At 33.7% G+C, this 23,123-nt stretch overlaps 1 protein-coding gene across 2 annotated transcripts in view; it reads right to left on the reverse strand.

The window, feature by feature from the left end:
• LOC136853460 (uncharacterized) overlaps window positions 1-23,123 on the reverse strand; it is a 456,271-nt gene that overhangs the window by 234,949 nt on the left and 198,199 nt on the right. The window contains exons 6-7 of one of the 2 annotated variants that reach the window (XM_067129055.1): window positions 18,414-18,520; window positions 13,906-14,169 (exon numbers count right to left, since the gene is read on the reverse strand). The gene's annotated coding sequence lies outside the window, so the exon portion shown is untranslated. Of the gene's footprint in view, window positions 1-13,905; window positions 15,426-18,413; window positions 18,521-23,123 lie in introns of both variants that reach the window. The other variant, XM_067129054.1, reaches the window with a different exon arrangement.

Raw genomic sequence — 23,123 nt, forward strand, 5'->3', positions numbered from 1 at the left:
AGTTGTTACTTCACATTCTTTACTGCCTTGACCTGCTTTGTCTTATTTGCACCCATCACCCACACTTCATTTTTATGTAGGAGTGTTGTAGAAACCGCACCTTTATGGAAAAACCATTGCAAATTACTCTACAACCCTCTGGGCTGCCTCTTTATATACATACGTTAATTTCCTCATCGAATTACCCTCACTTCCACACTCTTGATAACTTTCCCTTTAAACTTTCCCCCGTCTTAAAACCCCTTCTAAATCTTTTAGCAGTAGATGCTGCTTCTCTTCACGATCACTAAAGGAACACAGCATCAGCTAGTTAATGTCAGTTACTCCACATTTCATTTTTTATCCAATTTCCTACCACACAATTTTTCACCTGTTCCAACAGCCCTTTCCTCAGATTTAAACAATTCCCTTAGCTTTTACAATTCTAAATCACAATGGAAACACAACTCCCCTCTAAAATCCAATTTTACAACCAGTTTTAGTGCTATTTAATGCAAACTAATTTCATGTTTTCCTAATATTTATAATTCAATCATTCCTGATTTGCAATATATTATTAGTCAATTATTGGTTTCTTAACCTTATTAAAAAATCAATTTAATGTAGAATAAGAAAAAATTTGTTTATGAAAAGACTTCATAAAGGGTTGCTTTTCACTTAAAGTGATTTTGCAGATTCCGTCGAAGTGGAAATTTCGTTGGGGCAACAACTACGAAAGATTACAGCCGATACAGAGGATATGAAAGACCTAAAAAGTTGGATTATGAAGCTATGAAAGAGCTACAAAACCACATGGAAATAATCCGTCGTTACAACATAATCGACAGCAGTATTCACCGTCATGAAAATTGCAAGAAAACCGGTACACTGATCAATAGTGGACGAATATTTTTACATCCGCCCAACTGGCGAATTATTAGACCAGTGCGTGTGATGCGACGGTATAAACATCCATAACGAGTCCCATTCCTTTCATCATTTGACAGAAATATCGCGTATTTTGCGTAAACGTGGCTGTTTATAAAAACGAGTAATTCTAAGTCTTTTTTTTTGAAATATGTCTAAGATTTCTCTTACTTTTTGAAATATAATATAAGATTTCTACATATGTGTACTAACCTCATTATATATATATATATATATATATATATATATATATATATAATATATATATATATATATATATATATATATATATATATATATATATATAGGTATATATATATTATATATATATATATATATATATATATATATATATATATATATATATATATATATATATATTAATAATATAATATTAATAATAATAATCATCATCAGACAACTAATTATCCATCATCAGATTCTGATAGAAATCAAAGGTGAAAGAACCCACATGCTGAACAGTTACTATAGTAGAAAGGTAATCGAGTCCTCTCCCGGTCAGGTGGACATTATATATACGACTTTAAAAATCTGGCGAGTGAGATGGAATGGTCAATAGCATGGAAATTTCTGATGAGAGAGAGAGAGAGAGAGAGAGAGAGAGAGAGAGAGAGAGAGAGAGAGAGAGAGAGAGAGAGAGAGAGTCCAGTGGATTGCTGGTGAAAGTGATAACCTACTGATCTGTTGATGAAGGAAGGCGACTCTCAATCAACTGCCGTGACCAATGCGAGAAAATAACTCGATTGTATTTCCGGAAACAAAGACGCAATTGCAACTTGAAGCAGCCATATTAGTGAAGAAAGAACAATGGAACCCCAATAACAAAATAACGTAATATCTAACGAAATTGGAAAGGGGTAATGAGAAAGAACTGCTACAAAGGTACGTTATCCTTATTAATGTTTCTGCTGGCCAGTGTAAGCTTTCATTCTACACACATGAAAATATCACTTCCTTAGAAGCTACATAAATATGTGGTTGATTTATACTTAAAAAACTGCAAGAATCCATTATTAATATAAATACTTGCGCTCCTCTGTATTGCTATTATTTTGTTATGACTGCTTCCACTTGGTAAGTTACATTTCCATTGTTCATGAAAATTGATGAGTAAAGTTTGTTGATATAGTGCGTGTGATTGTGTTTAACAAAACAAGAATTCTTATTAATTTGCATAACTTAAAGAGAGTCATTGTTTGAGACTTTCAATCTATGTTCTTTATTTAACAGACCGTGAAGAAAGTTGATGTTAGCTTCTTGTATAATCAATTTCCCCTTTAATTTTTCAATTAGGGTCTTCCACTTGCTAGTTTTCTCTGAGGAAACTCTTACGCATTTGAAAGTCTCTTCTGTAATCAAAGAACAAACCTGGTAACTTGCTGGACTTGATAAACAGCTCTTTCAGTCCTTTAGTTACTGAAGTAAGGAAGTTGAAAGCCTTCTTTTTGCGCTCGTAAGACGCTGTGTCGAAATCTTGGCACATGAAAAAACTCCTACATTCCGGGATAACAAAAGGTTATAAGCTGCTCTTTCTTTTCATATTTTCTGTTGTTTTTTTAGCAGAAAATTTATTTTTGAAGTAGTTTATGTTACCAGTGTAATGAGATATAAAACACCCTTTAGTTCAACGAGTAGTCTGTGCTCATCTGCAATGAGTAAACAAGGCACTGATAATGGTTATATATATATATATATATATATATATATATATATATATATATATATATATATATATATATTTATATATATATATATATATATATATATATGATATATAATATATATATAAATATATAAATTTATATATATTTATATATATGTGTGTGTGTGTGTGTGTGTGTGTGTGTGTGTGTGTGAGAGAGAGAGAGAGAGAGAGAGTGCGTGTGTGTGTGTTTGTAAGCGTGCGTTTGTGCACAGTGAGGGCAGCCAAGAGAGAGAGAGAAAAAAACCCCTTTAACTAGCGAGTTATGAATGAAACCGTTGTGTATGATATCGCAGCCTCCTTTGCTTCATAAATCGCTTCAGTTACCTGCTTTGTGCTCAAGTCAGCAGAAGTGTGCGAAGTAGGTGTGTTTGTTTGTTAGCACATTATAAACACAAACATTTTTAATGTAGTGGGATTCAAGTAAGCTCAATGGGTACTTGTCTCATCATTATGAGAAAATACTTCTGACTAATCTCTGTCAAGAGAAGGGTATTCATTTTAAATTACACACTATCTGGTGCGAAACGGTAATAGCTGTTATTTTACTGAATTTGTTTTCTTGCTGTAGTTAAGAACTGAGTTTAAATTTTGTTAAAGTGCTCAAGAGTAAATAATCATCTCATATGCGCAGGTGGATGAGTCTGAATCTTTCATAATATTTATCTTTACAACGACAGATTTATAACTATTTTCAGCTATGCACCGCTTATTATTCCAACTTGTCTTATTAACATCCAGGTAAGGAATTTAGGTCAGCATTTCCAATATTTTTAACTATTCCTTTTATATTTGTATGCAATACTTTTTTTCATACGCATATAACTGAATGAACAGGTCATATTTAAGTACTGGTCATCTCAGCTTAGTAGTTTTATTTAATTCTTTTCCTTTAAAGAATAAATTTTTTTCTTTATTAATAATCGATGCTCTCTAATACATTAATGAAATCTCTGTCTGACTACCAAAAAAAATTATGCGTTCATTATTTTTTCGCTTTTCCTGTCCAACTTTGCACTGCACTTTAAATATATATTCCAAAGCCTTCAATTATTAAAAATGTACTTAAAAGCTAATTAAACATAATACCAAATGATAAACACAACAATTAACATGAGATACGCTTTGGACGATGTGTAATAATCGATCCTACGACAGCGAGATTTTCGAAAAGAAAAGGAAGGATTTGGATACAGGCTGCGTCGTACATTATGAAGCTAACAAGATTAATGGCGTTTTTGCGTGACCTCCCGCCAGTATTAACACCATTCAACGCTTCCTGCCCCTGCAAATTTTTCATGTGACACTTTTTAAGAAACAGGATGCCATGAATCCATCCATTTTATAAAGGCTCTGCAGTACACAGGAAATTGTAGGAAACCAATAATTCTATTTTTTCTGCTTCTCTTCTTGGTAGGAGAGTAAATGACCGTTATTGGAATTTTGGCGTTTTCAACGTTTAAAATACACTGAATAATACAATGAATTTTATCGAGTTTTTAATAAATTATGTACTTCAGACACTTGTACCTAAAACTAGGTGTAAAAAGCAAGCATAAAATCTAATTTTTTATGTGTATGTTTCAAATATAGACTTTATCAGGTTCATGTTTTCACTGAAAAAGCAAAACATCAAGTTAGTATTGTAAAGGAAGTGTAATTTGTTTTATTGAACATGTAAAATACGTTTTAATCGGTATAAAAAAATGAAAAAAATATTAAATTTTCCTGACTAGTTTCAAGATGTGTACTTCATTCTGAGAGCTACTTTGTCATCTCTATAGCGTTTTCTGTTGACATATCTCAAAGGTAGGCAATAAAGTTAGATAATGCATACCCAGAAATAATTAACCTAGTAAATATTAAATAATGTCCTTAAATTATAATAAATACGAATAAAAATGAACTTTAATGCCATGATCCTTAAAAGCTTAAGTTCTTTAAGTAAGCGACAAGAGCAAAAATAGAGCCTTAACCAATAAAACTAGCTATAAACGGGTGTCACAAGTACAGCCAATGAATAGAAATTAATATTCATAATAAGAAATCAAAATTTGAAATTACAGCCGCGAAGATCTATTGAATAAATATACTAATAGCCAATGTTACTATTTAATATGAAGAAAATCACTTGATGGAAAGTGTAATAAAATGTTCTTCGTCTTGAAAATCTTCGAACCTCGCTTGAAAATCTTCGAACCTCACTCGAAAATCTTCGAACCTCACAACCTTTAAGAGGGGTTTTGATGGCGTGGCAAGATTACAAGGTAATGTTCTATTTACTGTAAATCGATAGATGTTTTAGCAACTTAGTATACACATATAAGTACCTTTATTTTCAGCCATTAAACTCAACAGTAATAAGCATGTTTGAACAGCTTCATAAATAGGGCTAGATGGGATAACGCACGATATGTCTCCACTACTTATTGAAATTTGATAATGCCTTATTACCATAATATATTTTCCAGTTACAATTCAAATGTAAACGCAGTTTTACCCTTTGGGTACTAAATGTAACTCATTAGAACATTTCTAAAAAGTACCCATTGCTTGTTAGAATATAATTTCACCAAGCAACTTTTACACTAATTCATTAGGCTATACCATTGAAATTTCCGTACGTTTTTCAAAGGAAAAATTCTACTTCTTGACTGAAGAGCAAAAGTGCATAGCCTATGTTGTTTACTCTTTTCTCATTCTACAATGTATGAATTATGTTATGGTGTTTTTATTGCTAATGTATTAAGTAAAGTCAACGCCCCCAAATATTAATATCCTTGTAATGCACAGTTGCATTTATGCTTTACAATTTTATTGGACACGATCACCCGAATATTGTACGCTAGTCTTTTCTATTATTTACTGTATTATTATTCAAACATTCATCTGTAAATAAAAAAAATGTATATGCATTCCACTCATCTTTAATCATTGAGGGAAATACTTTCAGCTGAACTCGTTGGTTTAGCGTTATGAATCTTACTAGATTTTTTTTTCCAAAGGAATCACATAAATTTTATTTCGCTAGGAATAAAATATTATTGATATTATACATGATGCATATTTATTATCTTGCCCTAATGTCATATAAAATTATCCCTTTATTACCTAAGGGATAATTCCTTTGTTTATTACTTAAACAAAGAAATTCAAAGTATGTGTACAGTTTATTGCGTAGTAAACAAGTAACATATACATTACGTAATCCTTTCCAGATAGGGAAAGGGTTTACTATAATCTTTAATACCTCCATTCCCTTTAATATTCTGCTGTTACCGTGTCTCTTAAATTGTTGCTGCATGAATAAGTTAACACATCTGGGATTTCCATTTTTCTGTATTCAACTGCATAATAATTCCATAATACGAGGATTATCCCTCTCTCTCTCTCTCTCTCTCTCTCTCTCTCTCTCTCTCTCTCTCTCTCTCTCTCTTCATTTACAGAAATATATACATTCTCAACACACACACACACACACACACACATATATATATATATATATATATATATATATATATATATATATATATATATATATATATGTGTGTGTGTATGTGTGTGTGTGTGTGTGTGTGTGTGTGTGTGTGTGTGCATATGAGGATTACATCTTATCCGCAAAGTCTATCTTTAGCGCCACCCCACTCCATCCCACCCCTCTCTCTCTCTCTCTCTCTCTCTCTCTCTCCCAAATATATATAATATATATATATATATATATATATATATATATATATATATATATATATATATATATACACATACACACATATGATTTCATACCATTTTCAAAATTCAAAATCTGATTTTCTTTATTATGGCTAGGTTGTAGTCCACCCGACCTGTCCCAGTCCCACTTGCCCATCTGTCCGTCACTCCCATCCTTTCCATCTGTCCCTTCCCTTCGTTCGTCTTTCACGTTCAGTTCGCCCTGTCCCGTCTTGTCCATTACAGTCTGTCCATTCATCCATCTATCCTCTCCCATTCGCCCATCTCTCCCATCTCATTCATCCACCATGACCTACCTCTATGTCCATCCCATCCAGTCCCATTTCGTCCGTCTACCCCATCGCCTCCATCCAGCTAGTCACTCCACCCGTCCCGTTCGTTGCCTGTCCTTCCCGCCCTCTCCATTTGACCCGACTTGTCAATCCGCCCCATCCTATCCCATTCACCCATCCCATATCATCCATCCGCGCATGTGTCTGTCCCATTCTATCCGTCCGTCTAGCCAATAAAACCCATCGACTCCGTCTCGTCTGTCCGTCTGTTCGTCCCGTCTATCAGTCAGTCCAGCCAACTCCTTTCGTCCGGCTTCCCCCATCCGTCCGTCCTTTCGACCGCTCCTATCACATCCATTCACTCCGTCCGGCAGTGCCGTCCAATTTTGTCCCATCCTGTCCATCCGAAGATTTGTCACCTCCCACCCTGTCCCATCTCGTACGTCCGTCCGTCCTGTTTTCTGTCTCGTCAGGTTCATTCGTCTGCTCCCGTTTCCCCTACCTATCATGTCCTACTCCGTTCCGTCCATCTGTCCCATCCCGTCTGTCTGTTATATATATATATATATATATATATATATATATATATATATATATATATATATATATATATATATATATATATATATATATATATATATATATATATATAATATACATATATACATATATATATATAATATACATATATATGTGTATTATATAATTTATATAAGTATATATATAATAAATATAATATTATATAATTTATATATATATATATATATATATATATATATATATATATATATATATATATATATATATATATATATATATATTAAGATGAAGTAACTACCCCCAAGACATTCCTTAACATTATTGTGATTTATCTATTTCTTCCAGTATAGGCAATATTTAAAATGCCTTACCAACTTTGCTTGAAATAAGCATTTCTCCCGTCATTTCTTCTTTACGAGTTCAAATTCGTACCGCTGCATATTTTCGGAATACTATTTAAATGCCTGAAATTACCCCGACTGCGCATTGTACCTTATTTCTTAATAAGTTTGAGACAATCTGTCTTGATGAGTCAACGAATAAGAGGTTGCCTTTTATGTTTTACTTAAATACTGGTGGTATTCTGAAAATAGCGTCCTGATTTTACTAGAATGAAACCGGACGCCAGTTTTTAACAGTATCTGACTTGTCAGGAACGAATAAATGACCTAAACGCATCTTCCATCAAGCAAGCATATATTACTAGTTACACACTGCCTTTTGTGTTGATCCTTTGTGTTAACCCTCTTCTAAGAGAAAGCATTAATATTTGTATTTACACTTTTGTAGCTTAGATAAATAAAACAGGTGTTTCTGTCTTTCTGCTTTGCAACTTGAAGTTCTTTGTGTTCGATTCAAAGTGCAAAGCTTTGGTGAAATAGCAGTTGAAAAGTAACGTAACAACTGATGTTAATGTGTGACATTTTAAAGGTCCTCTCCAATTACTTTGTAATAATGCCGACTGCCTGAAATTAATAAGAATTTAAAAGAAGAATTGATTCCTATTTATGATATAAAAAAATCCTTGAAATCTTTAATTGACAGCTTGAAATCGTTACACAATTAACAAGATTTCTGTCGTGGTATGCTAGTAATGGATTCTTATGAAAACAGAAAAAATATGTATGTAAATAAGTAAACGAAACAGATGAATTACGGAAAACACACAAAATTTCATTTTGTTCCCTGTTCTTCGAACCACTAAAATATGTCCCACCACTTGTAAAAGCAAAGTTTAATCTGCTTTCCGTAAAAGCAAGTAATAAATGTTTGCCTTGAAAATAAATCTTAAAATGAAGCTGTAAAGAGAATTTCAGAGACCTCAGCATCAATTCTCAATGAACATTCGCCCAACCGTCACCCTCGGACGCAGTTTTAAAACTCCAGTTCGCTTCGGCTGATTTAAAACTGAAAATGTGGTTTAACTGTACTCCAAGATCTTTGTGCTTGTCCTGCCGAGTGATGTGAAATGTCTTATCTGAGAGAATTTATTTCAATTATTTTAACCAATGATTCTTCGTGTACAGTTTTCTCTAAATAGTATATGGAATATTTATTTCATTACCTAAGACGTAAGTACATTTCTTTTTTAGCTCATGCATTTTCAGGATGAGCAAAATAAGACTGATGTTTTAATGAATCGCGTTTATTTGTTAAGCTATGTCTTTGAAATTTTCAGTGTTGAAGTGAAAATTGATGGTCTTTGCAAACATTATTGCAATAACTTTTTTATTGAATAAACTGGTCAACTTTGTCGTCGTACTTTCAATACAACATATTTCAGCTTTGAAAGGATTTTTACCTACAATATTTGAGCGGAAATTTACATTTATTTCTTATACAGCCCCCAATGCATATGATCTTTAACAATAAACCCCATATAAACCATGGTGAAAACAAGCAAAGTTTGAACACTAACGGGAGAGATGTGTATCTTAGGGTACTCGACTGATGTGAAATGTTAAGTGGTGATTACCCCAACGTCTTCATCTTAATCGGGGCGATCCCCAAAATCACTGCTGATTCTCCACTGATGATCTTGAATTACCGAGGCTGCATAGATCACCTGCTTCATGAATATGTGCATGTGAATGAGGAATGCCAACGTTATTAGAGCTGAAATGGCTACAAGAGTTGAAGCGTTAAGTAGTCCATTCTAGGTTAAGCTCCTTAGCCTTACACGGCCAGATAAATTACCCCATATTTCTTGAAAAGTATATATAAGTAAAGGAAGAGACGATTTTTAACCTGGAAGTATTAGTGAGGGCAAGGTTAAGTATGTAAACTAATTTCAGTTTAATTGCAAAGGCAATTTATTGATGGTTTCCATAGTGCCACAGAAATTAGCATAGCTTTACTTTTGCCAAATGTTCTTTAAACAACGCACAGATATATGTACCTAACATAATTTATAATACTGAGCTTCATAACTCAATCAGCGTCGCGCCATGAATGTAATTATACGAAAGAACTATCATATGAAAATATCGCCAAGCATTTTAAAGACAGTGTTCACAGCTAAATTACGCTAACTTCAAGCGTATTCACTGGGATATCGTTGTATTCTGACAAATACTTGATCAGTTTGGGCCAAAGGACTCAAAGGGTCAAGTGCTATGGGGAGTGAATGAAACCAATCACCCATTCAAAGATTAATCTTACTGTATACTACGCTACTATTCATATTAGAAGACTTTCTTAATGAATGTCCTTTTACACACCAGTATGTCACAATGTACAGCAACTTTTTTTTCAAGTGAAACACTTACATTACATTTATTAATATGAGCTGCAATGCCAGGCTCGATACATTATTCCAAGAAAGAGTTAATAAAACGTCTATAACACATAATAAAACCAATAAGGAAGACGTGCATGTATCTGTGTGTACGTGTATTTGTTTGTGCATGGACAAATATACAATGTCTATCTATGGGAAAAACGAGAAAAAGAAAACCATAGCTTGCGGTTGACTGATCAGATGACAATTCGAAATGGCCTTCCCTTTCATACTCCCTCCACAACTATTCCTATGAATGGCAGCGAATTTGTCCATACCCTTTATCTATCTTTATATGGATGTATTGAAAGTTGAACAATGAAGACCGTGAGCAATGCATCATTCATGTCATCCAGGCTTTCTATTTTCATGTTTGAAATGCCTCTCGTTTTCATAAACGGAGAGAGAAAGAGAGAGTATGGGGTTATGTATAAAAAGAACAATTTTGTAAAGAAGACATTTCACACACTACAGTTTTTCTGTTTACCCGCTGGACAAGCAAACACAGATTTACATTATCGACATCATATATATATATATGATGTCGATAATGCAAATCATCTTGCCGGGAAATATAAAGTTTGCTTTGCATATCATAAGAGAGTCGTACAGAAAACGTAAATATGACTCAATAATGTGAAACCTAACGAAAACAAACAAAAGCTTTCGATTTCCATTGACAGTTTAAAATTTAGTGCGTGCATATTTGTATGCTTTGCTGCATACATTGTTGTCCCTTTTTGAACAAAAGATTCTCGTTCTAGAAAGCAAATTATCCACCTCGTTTTCTGTGAATGTGAGACATATTTCTTTATGCTTGTCTTCTGCGTAACTCTTTTGCAGTATTCATCAATTGTTCGTTAATAAAGACGGGATTACGTCCTAAATTTCACTATTATTTACTAAGCAAAAGCAACGTTTATAGAAATTTTCTAATAAATATGTGTATTAATAAAACAATTTGAAACAAATTGACAACTTCAAGGCTGAAAAATTTATGTTTATGTAAGATCGATTAATATCTTTAAGATATTAAACTTCTAATTCGCCGACTGACAATAAAATTCAATATCTATAGGCTATAATTAAATAATTGTAAAACGGTAGGTTATTTCTTAATCAATAATCAAATCTTTCAAAGCTCTATAACAATAATAATAATAATCGTCATCATCATCATAATAATAATAATATGTGTACCCAATATTTTTTCCTTTGTGACAACGATAGACCAAGGGTTTTATATTACCGTCATTTTGTGTGTATAATAGTTATAATGAAACAGTGACAATTACAATACTACTTCTAATAATAATAATAATAATAATAATAATAATAATAATAATAATAATAATAATAATAATAATAAGTCTCTAGTGCAAAGCTTAAACAGGCAAGAATAACGTTAATCGTGACATAAATAATCCAACGATAAGCTACTCTCTCTCTCTCTCTCTCTCTCTCTCTCTCTCTCTCTCTCTCTATCTGCGGAGAATAAGAGATTCTTACTCAACATATTTGAATTCAAACTTTTCAATGAAAGAAATTATCCAAAAATATTGTAAAATAAAGAAGTTTGATGTCGCTACTCGTTTGCCATTGCATTTCCATAGGTCCCATGAACGTGGCCAGTGCATTTCATATAATATAGCCTAAAAAATTGAAAAGCGATCAATATCACGCCTCACAGAGAAAGGAGGAGTCAATTTCAGTTCATGCAAAATGTTTTGGAAATGAACAGATGTTATAATCTTATGAGGGCTAATAAATTCTTATTGTTCGTGATAGCATGAGTGATGTGGCACTGAACGGAATTCGTTTTAAATTTTTGTAATGGATAATATTCTCAAAAATATTTATGAATAGAGAAATTAAGAGTTCACTTCATTGTAGAGCACTGGGGTCATATTCACAAGGCCTTAGGTTCAATTCTACCCGCCTGTGAATGGTTACCAAAGCCAGATGGAGTCAAGAAAGGAGAAAAGCCTAACAGTCTCAACCCACGGATATTTGTTGAGAATTGGATTAATTTGCCCTCCCAATACGGACCCTCAAAAGGAATATATATATATATATATATATATATATATATATATATATATATATATATATATATATATATATATATATATATATATATATATATATAAATATATTATATATGTGTATGTACTGTAGGTGTGTCTATATATGTATGTATGTATGTATGTATGTATGTATGTATGTATGTGTACATATATATATATATATATATATATATATATATATATATATATATATATATAATATATAACTGACTAACCTGGCACTTCCCAGGAAAACTCTGAATGACAACCAATAAACTAAACTCTCTCTCTCTCTCTCTCTCTCTCTCTCTCTCTCTCTCTCTCTCTCTCTCTCTCTCTCTCTCGTTAAGATAGTTACTTCAATTACAGTGCCCAGCATTTTTGACATTTTATGTTTCACCCTTTCTCCCCACCTGCCCCCCCCCCTTCCTATTGGGGCTGACCTTGGACTTAAATGGCATCGGGAGTGTTACTATTCGTCTCAGCGACCTCAAAAACTATGCATTAGACACTAATATCTGTTATTTTTGACATTTCGTTATTCACCCCTTCTCACCCCGCCTTTCCTATTGGGGCTGAACTTGGAGTTAAATGGCATCGGGAGTGTCACCATTCATCTCAGCGACCCTGAAAACTATGGATTAGACTCTAATATCTACCGTTTTCGGTTATTTTTACATGTCACCCCCTTCCCATCCCCATCCCCTTTGGTGCCAGTGATGTCTTAACCCGCCCCCCCGGCCAGAGTATTATTTTCCAGATAGTAAGTCATATGTATACCGAAATGAGGTATGATAAATTCATAGGGTTTATTTAGTCATTAAGTCTACAGAACAGAAAGGCCAGCCCCCCAACCCCTTTGGTGCCCTGGTGCTAGTGATGTCTCACCCACCCCAACCCCAAGTTTGGTTGCCAATGCATTATAGAGTTAGGCTTTGGAACAAACACACATACATACTAGTGATGTCTCACCCCACAGTATTCTTTTTCAATATTCATAGTATACATTATATGTATATACAAGTTTGGTTTTCATGAAATGTACTATTTATACAATGTTCATTACAAAGTATGCAGTGTGCTAGAGTTAGGCATACTATATTGGAACAATAAATCGCAAATGAAAATCATGACTTTCAATCTGATTTTGACCTAATTTTTCAATAAAATTTCAAAGACATTTTTTTCCTGCAATTTCTAATTTCGCACAAATAATAATTGCAGAATAATAAAGATGCTGTTTGTAACAGTCATTAATAAACAAAGAAAAATTCCCTTCAAGCATGACCCCAATCTGATTTTGTAATTTTTCAATAAAATTTCAAAGCAAATATTTTCGAATAATAAGTAATGTTGATAATAAACATGAAAATGTTGAAACAAACCTGTGAACACCAATTAATGATGAAGATAATGGTGATTAGGGTAAAATTATATCACAAAAAATAAACATTCTCACAAACAGTTAATAAGCATTAACAAATCTAAAGTCTATAAATAATAATCCTTACAAACTTGTGAATAACATTGTTATGACGATAATGGTGGTTAATGCCGAAAAATTCCCCAAAACATTGACACATAAACAATTAATAAACTTTAACTAACAGAGTAATAACCCTAATAATGACCCTAACAAACTTGTGAATAATGACTAATGACGATGAACACGATGAGTAATACAAAAAATTAATAAATCACTATTGTCACACCGTTTACAACCATTAACAAACAAACATGTAGCATATACAGTAATAATAATAAACATACTAACCTGTGAATAACGATTAATGACAACGGTAATGGTGAATAACCAATCAAAAATAATAATCTATGGATGAAAAAGTATAAAAAGGATGGATAACAGGAAAAAAAAACAGTTGTACTCACAAGGTTTGGGTTCTTGTCTCCATCATTTCTGCTCAGAAGGCCATAGCCGGGAGAGATGGGGGTTTTCATCACAAAGACTACGCAAAGATTTGGGTTTGTGGTACGGTGACAGAAAGACGAGGGCGTGGAATGGTCCGTTGTATACGTCTAGGTCGACACAGACCACTGGCTTGACATCCATCCAATTAACGTATTTTCGTACTGTACCCGGTGCTGAGGTGTGACTCTAAACTGTGCGGATTCGGGGTGTACTTACTGGTGCAGCTGCAAGAACAAACTACCTGTAAGTTACAATCCTTCATTTACCAGTATGCCTTGAATATTACATTAAACACCCAATCCCCAACTTAAGGAAAACATTCGTTCTTGTAGCCACAACATTACCTAGGCCTAGGTTATTTGATGAAACAGTTATCTTGTTACCAGTAATTTTCAACGTTTCGTACGACGGGCAATATTTCCTTTGCCTTTTAGCAACTTTAGGAGAATATTTTTCTGGTCTACTAACACTTTTTCTTCGTTTTTCCTGTTGTACCGGGAGTTGGCTTCATCAATGGAAGGCTCCACAGACTTGGAATCACCGGTGGTGGTGGCACTGGCATGGGCTTCAAAACTAATGTGTGTGGCACTTGCACACACATATGGTGTTGCTAGTATTACTAGGGGATGGATCATTACATTCTGTATCACTATCACAGTTATTGCGATGCACTTACTTGTCGTCTGTTGTGTCACTCACAATAATCGCAATAGGGTAATGATACGATTTTTTCTTTTCACACTAGGCCTAGCACCCTTTCTTTTACATTTTCTCTTTAACATCACTGCTTCCTTCCCATCTTTCATAACAGTGCCTTTGCTCAGGAACACTGTCATCAAGATCTATTTACCAGAAATGGCTCATAATTATCACCATCACCATCATCTGTACACGAAACATCATCATCCAGAATAGCCAGCGACCCACAGAGCTACTTTTCGCCCTTCTATACACTATCCGGGAACGGCCAGCTCACATCGAACACTTCCATAGAGTCTACGTTGTCTAAACTCGATATGTGGACAATATCATACCTTCCTGAGCAATAATACCCACGATAATGGCGATAAAGTTGTTTATTTACGGGGTTATTACGTGCGATCATTGAATACTCTCACACGGCGACAATAACAAGAGCGCTGATTGGTTAAACCGCCTCTCGCGGTAAAATGTTGGTCTCAGTGATAGTTTTCCTTTATAACGGCTCTCTAGATACATGGTGCGTGTGCGAGTTAGAAAAGAATTCTTCCTTTTTTTAACCAATATTTCATACTATACATACCGTAAATGTCAAATCTTGTACACAGGAAGAGTTCTGAAATTTATAAGTTGCATAAGATTTACTGCACTCACATTTTTACACGAACTTACTTATTTCTTTTTGTTTATATACGTGTACGTGTTTCCATCGATATCAAGTCATATCTTTCCCCAAAGCTCTTGCTGTCTTGTATAAAGTCCATATATTTCGGATGGATTACTGTAGGGAAAAGAGGAAAAGAACATTTCGTAATTTTTGTGACGTGAATTTTTTTTTCAGGTAAGTGAGCTACATATCACTTCACTGGAATTTCATTCCATCTCAGTAATCTGAAACTATGTTAATTCCACTAAAATTTTGTCTTAGCTAGAATTAAAATAGCATTATTATCAATACATTAACTTTAGTTTTCTCTCATATTACTCATTTGATAACATAATTTGTTTGTACTAATTTTTACTGATTGCTCCATATGTGATGAATGTCGTGCTCTCAACATTTATATGCTATATCTGTCCTTCACTTCATAAATATTTAGGGTCAAAATATTCTTGCATAATTTGCTTCATTCTCCGAAAGAAGCAAATACAATGTATGGGTCAGTGTAACAAGATGACACTGGGACCCTTTATAATGTGAAGATTAACGGCTTGGATATAAGCTAAAACTGAAAGCTAAGCGTTATAAGATGTGCGTCTACCTCCATTGTACCCAATCAAAAGTGGAAGTACCTTATAGATATAAATTAAAATAGTATATGATTTCTGAATATGTTAATTAATTTTATAGTTCTGTCAAGGCAAAGGGAAAAACTATCTTCTATGTTCTTAGTTTTCGACTTTAAAAGGTCAACACGTCGTCTATCGGTTTCTCGGTAAAAAATGATTCCACGTGTAGAAGTGAGGCGTTTGATGTTGCACCTAGAAATGTTTAATTCATTAAAATTTCGAAGAAGTCTCTTGCATGTTTTATATGGGAAGATGAAAAGGTTCACAGGAAAGGTGATACTAGTTCTGGGAGCTGCTTTGATAACTTATACATGAAAAATTTTCTGGTGGATATTATAAGGCTTACGGGGTTCCGTCTTGAAATATCTTAGGGAAGCTATAGGAATAACTATTGGGTAACCACACTATTTTCTTGCAATGGTTACTGTCATAAACAAAAGCGACCTGCAACATGGAACTTAACGAAACGGAAATCTTTCCGTCCATTAAACCTTAAAATAAGATTTGGTTTACAAAACATGACTTGGTTTAGGTATGTTGATGGTATATTCACGTTCAAGGATGATAGATCGGGTAATTTCAGTGTCTTTAAAAGACTGAATAAAGCTGTTCCAGCAATCAAATTCAAAACTGAATAGCATATACTGTAGACGGCAAATAGCCTTTCCTAGATATTACGATTATAACAGAATAGGCAAAATACGCATGCATTCTATAAAGACAGCCAGTGTTCATCGTATTTTTATATTTATTTCTCAAGTAATCAAGATGTTTCAACAAAGACCACGGCTCTTAACATACTCGTACGTTTGCATGGGCTTCTCGAAAAAGATTTTGACACAATACATCAACATATGACCAACTTACCGAAGCTAGCATAGATAACTGAAAAACTATCAACAGAGCGAACAAAACATACTATGGAGGTTCTTCAAATAACAGACAAATAGACATAAACAATGAGATAAATATCCCTTATGTCAAAATATCAACCAAGTAACTGAACACCTCAAATCTGTTAATCCAGTTATAACCGATTATCTTAAAATCATCGGCATTATGATAATTAATGTACTTTTAAATGAAAAGGCAGTGGTCATCAAACCACATATACATATATATACACATACGTATACATATATACATAAATATATCTCTAAAAAGGAGACCATATAGTTCTGGGTTTGTATTACTGCCGAGTATATTCTAAGTTATTTTTGTAAATATTTAATAAAAACAAGTGAAACTAAAGACAGAAAAATTATATATGTTAAAAGAAGCAACTTTGGTTCTCTTATCTTATTCAATCTGTCTTTCAGGCACACCATACTCGCCTTGCAATATCAAAAATGCATGCTTTATGCAGTCGAAGTTCTCTTGCTGTGATGAGATTTCTCTCCAAGGTTATAAAAGACAGCCTAACTTTTATCATTCTTTCTTTAACACATTTTTATCTTGTTCGTGACTGCAAGAAGGTGCAACGGGTTAACAATGAAGCTTGTTTTTCCTTGAAATTTCTTTGCATTAAATCTCTTCCACAAATTAATTTTTTTTTGGTGGGGGGGGGGCTGCAAGCCAACTTTTAATTTTGTTCCTACTGTGTAAGATTTGTATACGAGAGCTATTTCACACCCTGGATAAAGTTCTATAAAAAATTATTATTTTAGTGCCTTATGTTAAACTTCAGTTATGAAAATCGTATTCGATACATGATTGAAGTATTTATCTCTAATTCACAATATTTATGCTTGAAATGTAATTCACTGAGAAAAGAATTGTTCATACTACAAGTGTAACAAAATCTTCCCAAAATACTGATAATGATCATTTAAATTAAAGACTATTTTCTTTTCAGTGTAAAGCACGACACGGACTACTTAGTAGTTTTAGTATGCTATAATCATATTTTAATCAATCACTGTCTTTTCAAGAGAGCCAATAGAATTTTAATCAGCGAATGTGAGTATAACCGCACCATCCAAGGTATATGACATGTGTCAGTCCTTATACATACACACACACACACACACACACACACACACACACACACACACACACATACATATATATATATATATATATATATATATATATATATATATATATATATATATATATGTCATCAAAAATTGTACATGAGCTGCCGATCATCTAAACTGATACAAGATGGAACAGAAAAGGAGATTCAGAGGATAACACTAACGAATTTATGTTGACGTCTGTAAATTTCCCGCAGTATTATCTAATGCAAAAACTAAGTTCTCTTTACCTAATAAGGCTTTTAATATAACTACACATCTGTCTGCAATATGGTCAGCAGTTAAGAATAACATAAACATGCCCTCACAGACTGTGACAATACCCCAGTGACTAGAGGTGCTATAAAAGAATTTTAAATGATTACCGCAAAATTTCTCACGTTTATTCTAAAGTTTATAAAACTAGTAGAAATACTAAAATATGATGGACTCTTACTTACATAGGCGTTAAAGGAGATGGGATGCAGATAAATAAGCCAAATCACCAGGTAATATGACCGGACTGACTAGACAGGTTCCAGGCAGTGAATCTTTAATATACCACCATCTGTTAAAGAAAAAAAAATATTGTAGTCTGGGGCATAATCAATATAACTTCGAACTGGTCATTTGACAGGTGGATATATGATCAATACCTCATATGACATGATTCCAGAACACAATACACAGACCAACAATAAGTAACAGACTTTTTATTATGAGACTGACCAATTTTCAGCAACAGCGAATATCGAGCCTTGATATCTTACCATTTAAAAAAGAATACCAGAATTTTAAACATTTTCAGTTTACCCAAACGTTGTGTAAGAACAAAACTTTTAACACACACACACACACACACACACACATATATATATATATATATATATATATATATATATATATATATATATATATATATATATGTGTGTGTGTGTGTGTGTGTGTGTGTGTGTGTGTGTGTATGCATTTATAAATACTCTTTGCTAGCTTTATGCAAATTATTAATGGTACCCTCATGGTATTGTTAAATTATTTAATAATAATAATAATAATAATAATAATAATAATAATAATAATAATAATAATAATAATAATAATAATAATAATAATATACAGATCATCCAAGCTTTCGCAAAACTTTAGGGATGAAACTACGCTTCCAAAATTCACCATTTTTCGAAGGCGAAGGAAAATTGATGTACAGCATAAATCACAAGGTAGAAAACATATCCACGTTTTCTCCGGGTAGAGTAGCAAAAAGACATTGCCCCAGCTGGAAATTATAAATCTTTTCTTTTGAAGGAGGGGTGTCATAGGGGATATAACTTGTGGTTATATATTCTGTATATATATATATATATATATATATATATATATATATATATATATATATATATATATATAATGATATAGGGCACAAGAAAAATTCAAGGTATACATATTGAAAGGAAGACAGAAGAAAACCGTAAGTGACAAGGCTGTCTTTTTTTTTATTACCGACGTTTCGTAATCTTTTACAGAATAACATCTTCAGGGATGCACATAAAAATTATAAAAATACATATAAGTATAATCTTTAAAAACCATGCAAAATAAAGTAAAGAGTAGGAATGAAATAAATGAAAGCACACCTGACCTAGGGGTGAGACAACAAAGAACCAATTGAAAACGAAACAACACAGTAGGAGATTACGACAAGTACAGTGGACTTGAGGACGCCTGAGCATTTAACAACGATACAAGCTGTTTTATCAATAATGACTCAGGCTCGGTTAAGTCTTCAGGGTCGGCAATATGACAGATGACACTAAAATCTTTGTTTCCTACATAGGTTTCGCAATGTTGTGAATGATTTCTGATGCTGGAGTGCCCTGGGTTAGAATTCTGCTCCAAGTGTAAAAACCGATTCAATGCACACCTAAAGAAGCCTACTGGAGGATCCCACGTAAGCCCCTGAAATACACTTAAAGCAATTATATGTATAGACAACACCAGAGGACGTGTCAGAACATAGCTAATCTCTTAATTTAAACAGTCAAAAATCCCTTTACTCTTGTTCTTACAAATATTAAGCGATGACTGAATTAAATGGAACCAAGTTTGTTATTGTTATTTCTGTTGCAATTCTTAATGGGTAAGCATTCCTATGGAAATTTATTAAAAGACACGAGAGAAGAGAGAGGATTTAGAGATGTGAAGGATGTAAATGATGCACGAAGTTGTACATAAATAAAAATGTACATATAAACACAAACAGATTTGTTTTAGCATAAGCAACAACTGAGATGGTGGAAAGTACAAGAAATCCAAACAAGACACCACTGTTTCGAGTTAGGAGCTCTCTCTCTCTCTCTCTCTCTCTCTCTCTCTCTCTCTCTCTCTCTCTCTCTCTCTCTCTCTCTCTCTCTCTCTCTTAGAGCCAGGAGCATCAAAGAAAAGACTCATCATTCCTTCCTTCTGATTACTGTTCTTGAAGGTACATTCCCTATCTCGCTTCTCTTTCTGTTTATCCGTTTACTCTTTTGCGCTCGGTATATTGATGAGAGAGAGAGAGAGAGAGAGAGAGAGAGAGAGAGAGAGAGAGAGAGAGAGAGAGAGAGAGAGAGAGAGGATTCCCAATTCGAAACTAACATTATTTTCTGCCGAATGTCCACATACACATGGACCTCGGAATTCAGAATTCATTCAGAAAAAAAAACTTTCCTCTTTTTCGTTCCATAAGCCGACGTCGAATCTTTTCCCCGTTTATCACCTTTCATGCTTTCTCATTTCGGATTCGTCATTACTGTCGTCCTCCACATAACGTGGCAGGCCTTCAAGGTTTTCCTTTTTTTTTCTTCTTCTTTTTGCCTGTTTGTTCCACTGGTCCAATTAGGAAGGACACTTTGTATGTGGATATTTTTCTATACGGCGATTTTATGGGCTGTTTTCAGTTTCTCGTTCTAATTAGTTTTACCATTTAAAATTTCAGTCCGACATGTGTCATTCAGTCTCCAAGATTTCAACTGAAATACCTATAACTCCATTAGTAACTATATATACATATATATATATATATATATATATATATATATATATATATATATATATATATATATATCATATATCATATTTCATATATCATATTTCTATTTCTAGAATATATTTAATTTACTTGAGTTATTATGATTTTGTATTTGCATAATTTTCCAAACATTTCTCTCTCTCTCTCTCTCTCTCTCTCTCTCTCTCTCTCTCAAATACATGTCACTAAAACTACCTCTTTATCTCACCCTTTAGTACCTTGTAGACGCTGGTGTTTCCTTGTGTAACTTTCTCTCTCTCTCTCTCTCTCTCTCTCTAAACACATGCACACACACCACTGCTCTTTTTATTGCATTTCCAGAGAGAGCTATGATTCAATATCGGCGGAATAGTCTTTAATTTCGTCCGCCATAACCTTGATGCACGAAATACAGTTTTCGGAGGCATTAACTTTTTAAATGAGATTCCCTTCTGAGAATGAGCTGCAGAAAAAAAATCATAAATTAAATTATTATTGGGAAAAGTTCAACATTAACTACCAAAATGTATGAGAGGTTCATAAAGAACGTCGCCACCAAGGTCATGTAGAGGGCAACGCAAGGAATAGGTTACTGAACAGAGCCCGAGGGTGAACGAAGGCGTCTATCATCTTCCATCTTACGTTGAGATTATCCGCTGAAAGATGTTTGACTGATTTCGAGATGATCAGGTGTTAAACTGTTAAAATCTCTTTTGTGGAGCATAGAAAACGTTCCTTTGCACCATTAATTTTCACGTGTAACTTATCGAAAATGCACGTATTGCAGGATGTGAGTAAAATTGATATATTTGTCGTGAACATCATATTGTAGCATTGTCTTTATTTTCTTAATTTTTTATAGCTAAAAGATTTGGTGATATTTGTCTACACATGTACGTTATTTAAAAAACTTAGAAAGCAGCGATCCTTTAAAAAAAATCACCCGTACACTAACAGCCAATACTTTCATCGCGAATTTTTCTTTTTTTTATTGATGTGTTGATTCATCATTACTGCCACTGTAAATAGCGTTCTTCTAAAAAGTACAAATAATGATGTTTCTCTTGATATTTCTTTCCTTCCCTAACTAATATATTAAGCCAAAATGCTTTCATATTTCTACCCGAGTATAAATGTAAAAGACATGTAGATATTGGCAAGTAGCTGGAATTACTTCTCCAAAGAGAAAGACGTAACTGACACACAATTCACAGAGAACTAAAATGTGGTCAGCGGTTTGGTCTAACGATATCAGTAATGGGAAGCATGTGGTGAGTAATCCTTTGCCATTGTCCATCGTAAAGTTAAAAATATCAGAAGAATTCCACTGAATTAACGAATCCCCATATCACCTTATGATAAAATGATTTACTGTTTACCCTCTCGAACTGTGTCAGTTTCTCTCTCCACATTCTAAGTAAAATACATCGTGAAATATGTATGTTGAACAACTTTGCCCTAATATGAAATATTACAGTAGATTTATCACTTGGCATTAATGACAATGCATTTTTCTAATGATACTTTGCCTTATTTCACTTCTTCCCCAGACCCGCTGTTCACTACCAACATAGCCTTATCTATACCGTAATTCATACATGTAATTAAGCTCCATGTATACAGCATCAAAGGCAAACTTTTGAAAGCAGGCTAAACTGATATAATTATGAACAGTTGCACATTGTTATATATATCAAACTCGTCATGATAACAGTTATCTAGACAGGGTAGAAATCGGCTCTATTAGAAGGGGGCAATCATACACTATTTAGTTATCTTTGTCTACCCACAGACACACACGTGCACACACACACACACACACATACACACTCACAACAACAACAAAGTAGTTTTTTGTGTCACAAAAGCCAGTCAAGCACACCAGGTCTGCAGTATCTGACAGCTCATGACACCAGGTTATGAGGAATGCACTTAAAATGAAGAGATACCAATTGATATATGTAGATGATGGGTGTGGAATGATCAAACGGCATAGTTTATTAATCCAGTTTTGATAACAAGACTGTAGTAAAAGTAATTTTTTTTCCGGTTCGTTCTTTCAGAGTAGCAAGTACTGGCCTTTACTATGAAGGCCTTAAAGAATAGGTGCTTTAAGGTGCTTTAT

This window comes from Macrobrachium rosenbergii, chromosome 27, assembly GCF_040412425.1.
Source record: "Macrobrachium rosenbergii isolate ZJJX-2024 chromosome 27, ASM4041242v1, whole genome shotgun sequence".
NCBI lineage: Eukaryota > Metazoa > Arthropoda > Malacostraca > Decapoda > Palaemonidae > Macrobrachium > Macrobrachium rosenbergii.